Consider the following 7748-nt stretch of genomic DNA (forward strand, 5'->3'; position numbering starts at 1 on the left):
TAGGGTTGCTACCCGGAATCGTCCCGTATTGAACCGATACGGGACGCGATTTGTTCCGTATTTCTATAAATGTCCGATAGACACGCCTAACACTCACATATTAATACTAATTATAAAAATAGACCAAAATAAAACAGGAAATATTAAGGTCAGCTAAATTCTCGTGGCGGGAGCTAAAGGACCCCAGAACGCTACGGCCCGACGCTGAACGTCACGGTTCAGCGTGGTCCGCCTAGAGACCGCCTAGAGACGGACACTGCGCAGCCGCAGTGAGCTGCTATCAACCCGCTTCTTTTTAAAACGTCCTCTACCCGATTCTCCACCTTCCTTAGAAGTAGAAACGCTTTCAAAAATACAGATGTGAAAGGGAAGACTCGCATTCCAGACTGAACAATGTTAGTGAGGATGAATAAAGACGATTAAAGAAAATGTGTCCGTCGTGGCGCAGTGCGATACCAGACAGAATGGATCAGGAGAGGAACTGCAGACCCGTCAGAACCCAAAGAACCAGACATCAGAACCCATCAATCATCTCCTGAGACTAATATGGTACAGAATATTTTGCTATGATTGATTAAGTTTCTCATTGTGGTTTTAGCTGACTATTATGGTTTGACTATTTGCTTAGCATTGCGTTTGGATTCAATTTATTATATAATAGTATCAGCCAAAATAATATAAATTCCCATTTAAAGAACAAATCATACTAAGAGATTAACAGTAAATAAATACATAAATATTTCCTACATTAAAAAAGTTGGCTAGGGCTTTCTGTGAGTTTTGTTTAGAAATGAATTTTATTCATTCAGTGTTCAATGCATTATTTCACTATTATTTTATCAATGTGGTTTACCAGTTTGCATAACCTGACTTCCTATCCATGAAGAAAAAACATGCTAAGCAAAAATACACCAGACCTGTAGCCCAGGGGTGGCTGGAGGGGGGGCACAGGGGAACTGAGGAAATGATACTAAATAAATGTATCTTGTTAGGATTTAGTGGTAGATTTATTTAACTTTCACAAGTTTACTTTAACAATGAATTAAAATTATAGTGCTGCACTTTTAGCTGCTCTATACAGATAGGATCATACTTTCCATCTGCTGGATCGGGGATCTGCAACCTGGATCTCTGTAGACACAAGTGGCTCTTTGACTTGCTTAATATATCAAATGATGAAATGTTGTTCTGGGTTTTTTTTTGTTTCATTTTTTAAAGTGCCCCCATAAAAACGCACTGACTATCCTGGCCCCTGTGGTAAATTTGGTCTAGAACAAGCCTCCAAACCTAACTCCTTATTTCTATAAATATTTTGGTAATATTCTTTAACATCCCAGAATTTTCACATAACTTTTTGGCTGTCTGAGGACGTTTTGAATATTAAATCATGTGCTATGATCAATTTCTCATTACTTGAGTAGATTTTTACCAAATACATTTTACACCTGCTTATTTAAAGCTTAAGTAAATCTGCTTCAGTAGAAACATGTAGAAACATGCGACTCTGATTGGAGTATAGTTTTGGGGTATTCTAGGCCACCTCTATTAACGATTGCTCTATGGATCACTTTAACAGAAACACTGCCATGAAATACCGTCTATCCCTGCAGCGGCGGTCCCACCCATGAGACCCATGAAACACACACACACACCCGTGTCAATTGGAGATCTTACATGAGCGTCGGGCGACACGCCGTGGTGGGCATCCCTTATTTTGATTTCTGAAAGGTGGCAACCCTAGCTGTGCCGGGTCGCTGACACGGTTCTGGCTCGGTTCTGACCCTGTTCCTCCATTCTGGATGGAGCTGCTTTGCCTTCCATCCTCCATATAAGCTGCAGACAACCGGATTGACTTCAGCAGAACCGGGTCTCTGCTGACGGCAACTATATTGTTTGTCATGTTTTCCCGGTGCCGGGTTGGTTCGTGGCGGGCCGGTACCGGACCCTCTAAGAAGGATGAGATGTGTTCCTGATTAGTGAGGATGAAACTGACCACAACCGGTACCAGTCTGCCAGCAGCAGCTGAACCCGCAGACATTCCAGAGGTCTGGTTCTGAGGTTCTATAGTGTAGGCAGACCGGATGCCAGAACCTTCAGAACAAAAGCATCTGTGCTCTGATACCAGGAGTTCTGGTTCTGCTGACCATAAGTCCTTCATCATAATCAACCGATTATGATGAAAGTCCTTTCTGCAGTTCCCAGCGGCGGCCAGCAGAGGGAGGCAATCCTCCATGCTTCCTCTTCTCTGCTGGTCCGATTCAGGTTCTGGTTCTGGACGGGTAGCATGCAAAAAAGTCCAGTGTTCCAGTTTAAACAGGATTCAGATTTTTACATGTTCAATCAGTCAAACTTTATTTGTTCAGCAAATTTCAGCAACAGAGCTTTACGTCATAAAAACACAGAAACAACTGAAGCGTCACGTTCTGCTGCCAATACACATCAGATTATTGATCAATGAAGCACTGATTAATGTTTAATTAATTATGTTTCTAAAGCAGCTCCAACCAGCTGGTTTAGCCTTAAAGGAACTCAGTGTTTCAGCTGTTTTGCAGTTTTCTGGAAGTTTGTTCCAGATCTATGGCATATAGAAGCTGAATGCTGATTCTCCATATTTGGTTCTGGTTCTGGTTGTGGATGCAGAGCAAAACCAGAACCAGAACCAGAACATGAGAGGGCTGAAAGTTAATGCAACAGCAGATGATTAAAAAATATATATCTTTATAGTTATTATGATTTTGTATTTATGTTTTTATCAATTCTAATGTTTTTTATTGCTGTTTTAATTTTAATTGTATTTATGATTTCTATTTTATTTTTATTATCCTTTACCATTTCTGTTGTAATATTTTATTATGTTCATTGTCTTACTTTAGATTGTTTTATTTTTATTATTTCTATTTTTATATATTATTTCTTCTCAGCTCCTGCGATTTCTGGCCAATCAGGTTTCATCTAAACATATCAAACATGTTTCCTCTGATTGGCTGATCAGTGTCCAATCAGGAAGCAGCTCTGTGACGACTTACAAGGCATCCAAAGAGCTTCTAATCGGTCACATGACAAATCGGAGCAGAAGTCTGACTGGCTGTTGTCCCGACCCACCTGTCTCCATCTCCAGGTGTGTGTGTGTTTGTGTGCATGTGTGTCTCCAGCTGTGTGTGCAGGTCTGTTTGTCTGAGAACATCTGGCTGCTCTCCTGTTGTTTTGCTCTGTGTTTGGAGGCAGACTGAGCATCTGTGTGTGTGTGTGTGTGTGTGTGTGTGTGTGTGTGTGTGTCTGAACCAGGTTTTTGTATCCCTGTGGGGACTTATCTCTGTCGACAATGTGGGGTTGTGGGGACCTCTGCTCCTTGGGGGACATTTGGTCCCCATGAGGGAAATGCTGTTTTTGGGTTAGAGGTTAGGCTGTAGAATATGAATGAATGTCAATGTGAAGATCCCACAAGACACAAAAACACGACTGCCTTTTTCTGTGTTTGTGAGTGTTAAACTCCTTCTGCTCCAACTTAAACTTTATTCTCTCTTCAACTTCCTGACAGAAACCTTATGGGTCACCTGTTTGGGTCAGGGTGAGAAGCTGAACTAGAACCAATTGGATTACTGAACAGGAAGGATGAAGGGATCGGATCAGAACCTCAGAACAGCGCAGTGGTTTAACTCGGTTTTTTGTCAAAGCGGGGGGTTTTGCTGCTCTGCTTCTCGCCTGCAGGCTCCTTCTCTGAGCTGCAGAGCTGGGCTGGTTCTGGAGGAGCCGGGATGTGCGTGGGCAGCAGGGTGTGTGTGAGTGTGTGTGAGAGGCAGAAAGCAGAATAGATGAATGTAAGGAGGCTGACCTTTGACCCCTGGCTGCCTTCCCTTCAGCGCTCCGCAGATATTTTGGTTCTGTGGAAGAATCTGAGTTTTTTTCCTCGGATGGATCCATGAACTGGTTTCTGTGGTGGTTCTGCTGGGACCGGGCCGACTGCTTCAGAACCACCAACCATCACAATCTGCTGACCTGGATCAGGAGCTGTCAGAACCAGAACCTTTTCCGGGTCGGGAGTACAGTTCTAGCACCAGAGGTCTGTCGTAAACTGGACTGGTTCTGGACTTTAATGAGATGGTTCAGGTTCTTATGTTGCTGCGCTCAGTAATCCTGCGTGTGTGTGTGTGTACTTGTTTAGTACACACACACACACACACACAGAGAGAGACACACATAAAATAATTTAGTGTGTCTCTGAAGGCCGCTGGCCTTATGGGGCCCAAAGCCCGGTTCTGGTGCGGTGGACCCCTTGTTAAGTGTCAGAGGTCAGGGGTGAGGTGTGAATCAAGTTCTGGTTCTGGTTGGGTTCGTTTAAGTGCCTGGTTCAGGCTTAAGGTCCTGATATGAGGAGAAATTAGTGACTACATTAAAATAGTTTATGCAGTTAATCAACCTTTTCATCAACAGCCAACTTAATCTGTTCAACCACCTAATTGGAGCCAAGTTAAGCTTTCCAGAGTTTTTCTGATCAATCATTGAGATTCTTTAGCAGCTAACAGCAGCATTAGCTGCTACATGCTTAGCATTCAAATGCTATTTTAGACTAGCTTAGCTTCTGATAGGCTAATTCTTTTTAGCACAACTTGAACACAACAATAGTCTTTTCCAGCATCAAATCATTTAGAAGCTGAAATTATCTAAGAGAACCAGCTTCATTGCTGCTGTTAGCGGATGTAGCTGTGCGTCAGATTTACCGACCTACCAAAAACCTTTGTATTCTCATACGAATACAATGGTTCCTATCAGAACTCTTTACACAAAAGAAACAATGAATTGTGTTAAAATATTTAATGCTTTAAATCTGAAATTAATTATCAAATGAATGTGTTAAAATCCCGCCATTAGTAGAAATGTGTTGGATTTGCTGCAGATGCTCTGTCATGGTTCTGATGAAGTTCTGATTTTTTTGTGGATCTGATTGGGTTCTGTTTCTGGTTCTGATCCGGTTCTGTTGTTTTCCTGAGATCGGATCAATAATTCAGGAAGCTGCTTTCCTCCCGGCTCCTTCTGGCTCTCAGGGTTTTGGCATCTTGCCGGCTTTCTGGAGACAGATGGTGAAACGGCTGGGAATCAAACACCGACTGTCCTCCTCTTCCTCTTCCTCCTCCTCTTCCTCCTCTGCATGACAGACAAACGGTTGAAACCTAGAGACTGATCTTCTGCTGCCAGATCAGAGTCAGGAGATGTTTCAGTTCTGGTTCTGGTCCAGGCCATCCTCCCCGCCTTCCCAACCTTCACCGTCTCTATGGCAACGACCACGTTGATGTTTTGGGTTTCAGCTCCTCTTCCTCCAGTTGATTTTGTTGGGAGTCACGCGGGCCCGGTTCGGACCCTCGTTAAGTTCTGATGAAGGTTCTGGATCTGGAATGGTTCTGTTTCTGTTCTGGTTCTGTTTCTGTTCTGGTTCTGTTTCCATTCTGTTTCCGTTCTGGTTCTGCACTGGTTCTGGTTCTGGTTATGTTCTCAGGCTGCAGTTCCTCCCCTCCGCCTGCAGATGGCGCCCCAGGCTGTTCATCACGGCTGCTGCCTCCAGCTCAGGTTTTCCTGCTGAACGTTCCCTGGTTGCTCCAGGGCCGGATCTACAGGGGGCTACTGGTGGAGGGAACTGCCCTCTCTGCCCCCCCTGGCAGGAGAGCCCAGTTACCCCACTCATGTTTTATGTCCTTAAAAATAAGCAAATCTGTCTAGTTTTAGTGATGATCTTTGACACCTGAGCTGGCTCCGCCCCCATACCGTTAAACACTCGGGTTGTTCTCTTTAACAGAAGCGCCTGCTCAAGTTGATAGGCCGTTGCAGTTTGATACGTCCAACAAAGTCTTTCATGTTTGGTTTGTTAGCCATTAACATATTTTATTAGTTAGGTTTTCTAACAATAAACTCAAGAACAGTTTATGAAAAGCTAAAATATAAGAAATGTTTCCGACTCCAGCTGTTCCTCACATACTGATGTAGCATTGAAGCTAGCAACAGTTTGAAAAGATGGAAGACTATTATCATTATTATTGTTATTATCATTATGATTATCATTATTACAGTTATGCCTGCTGCTGAACTACAAGACTCTATACAGAGTAGTTGATTTACTACGACGAGCTGACAGTAAAAAGTTTACAATAAATATTGTCTGATATTACTTAACATACACCTAAAATGTAAATACAGTAAGATAAGTTATTATTTTTCAATTAGTAACACTGTTCCAGTTTTATTTCTGGTTTTATTCAAGGAAATATCGATAACTACCTGACTTAGTCTCCTCTGAACCATGTGGTTCAGAGGATTAGTAGTACCTACTCGATTAGTAGTACCTCCATCCTCCACCAGGGGGCTCAGGCCGAACCCAGAGGAACCTGCAGCAGGAACCGGTTCTACTCAGCACTATGAACCCGAACCAAGACGGGATCTGCTGCTTTTGGTTCTGATGGTTCAGGTTCTGGTTAGAAATTAGGTCAAGTTCTGAGGATTCACCACCCTTCAGCTCACTGAGTTCTGATTGGTTCTGATCACCTGAAGGTCCAATCAGAGCAAAGGTGAGCTGCTGCTGAGGTGTATTTGTTTGGACCAATCAGAGCACAGAGTGTTGTCTGGTGCTGGTTCCTCAGAACCCGTAGGTTGCTTTGGATCAGAACCAGTGGAGGCGGTTCTTGATCCATAGCACAGTCTGGTTCTGGACTCTTGAAGGTTCCGATTCTGATGGCCCACATGGTTTCTGCAGCTACAGGGTTCAGTCCAATTGGGCAGGACCATTTGAGGTTCTGATAAAAATATGGGTTGACAGTTGGACAGTTGAGGAACCTGATGGTGCTGAGCTCATCATCATCATCATTATTATGATGATGATGAAGAAGTTTGGTGACTTCAGTAACTTCTTCTGCGGTTCTGAGTTCGACCCGGTTCTCCTCCGGTATTCCACCTTCTGTTCCTCTTTGCTCCTAAAGGAGGGGGGAGGGCACTAGTGGCGCTCTCGTGCAAGCAAGCGCGCGCACCCAGCAGCAGTATACTTGTGAAAGTGCGCGCGGAGGATCGATGCTGTTATTTGTGATCGATCAGCGGCGCGTGTGATCAGTCTGTGGCCGCACACGGAGCGACGCAGTCCGGCGGAGGAGCAGCGGAGGAGCCGGTGTTCGGAGCTGGAGGAGTTCGGGACAGTCTCTCGTCTCCCGGGTCGTCCCGCCGCCTCTCCCCGCTCCGGCAGCGCTTGTCCCGGGAAAGACTCCGTTGCTGCACCGCTCTGTTTCTCCTGAGCACAGGGGAGCCGCACGCCGGCCGTGGCGCACCGCAGAGCGGACAAGGATGCCGGCGGGGGCCGCTTCTGGACGCAGTTCTTGGGTTCTGTGAAATGCAGTTCGGGACCGGTTTGGATCTTTGTTCTGTCCGTCTGAACCTCCTGAGGTCCTCGCTGCTGCTTTGACTGGACTTGTGCGGTGTCGCCGGAGATGCGGTTGGATTGTGGGCGGAAAGTTGTGCGCTCCCCGGCGGAGGGCCTCCACAGGTCCGGACCGTGACCCGGGGCGGGTCCGAAGTTCAGCTCTGCCCGGAAATGTGAAGCGAAGCGGGCAGAAGGAGGGCTCCGTTTCCCCCTCACTCACTCTTACACACACTTTCTTTTTCGCTCTTCACACACACAGACCAACACACACACACACACACACACTGGAATTTCAATAACACCCCCCCCCCCCACACACACACACCCACGACCCCGCCCCCGCCGCGCCCCCCCC

General features: G+C 45.4%; 1 protein-coding gene and 1 long non-coding RNA gene across 2 annotated transcripts in view; one reads left to right on the plus strand and one right to left on the minus strand.

Annotated features, from left to right (window-relative positions):
* Nucleotides 1-7748, plus strand: part of LOC106957510 (nuclear factor 1 A-type-like) — a gene marked incomplete at its 3' end in the record, with an annotated part of 51815 nt that overhangs the window by 12017 nt on the left and 32050 nt on the right. The gene's annotated exons all lie outside the window — the stretch shown is intronic.
* On the minus strand, nucleotides 4718-7701 carry LOC106957520 (uncharacterized). The gene is made up of 3 exons (XR_001426963.1): nucleotides 6683-7701; nucleotides 5465-6639; nucleotides 4718-5402 (listed from the first exon to the last, which is right to left on the minus strand). It is a non-coding gene; the product is annotated as an uncharacterized LOC106957520 (long non-coding RNA).

The sequence above is a fragment of the Poecilia latipinna genome, unplaced genomic scaffold, assembly GCF_001443285.1.
Source record: "Poecilia latipinna isolate Pla-1442-1.1 unplaced genomic scaffold, P_latipinna-1.0 Scaffold910, whole genome shotgun sequence".
In the NCBI taxonomy this organism is placed as follows: domain Eukaryota; kingdom Metazoa; phylum Chordata; class Actinopteri; order Cyprinodontiformes; family Poeciliidae; genus Poecilia; species Poecilia latipinna.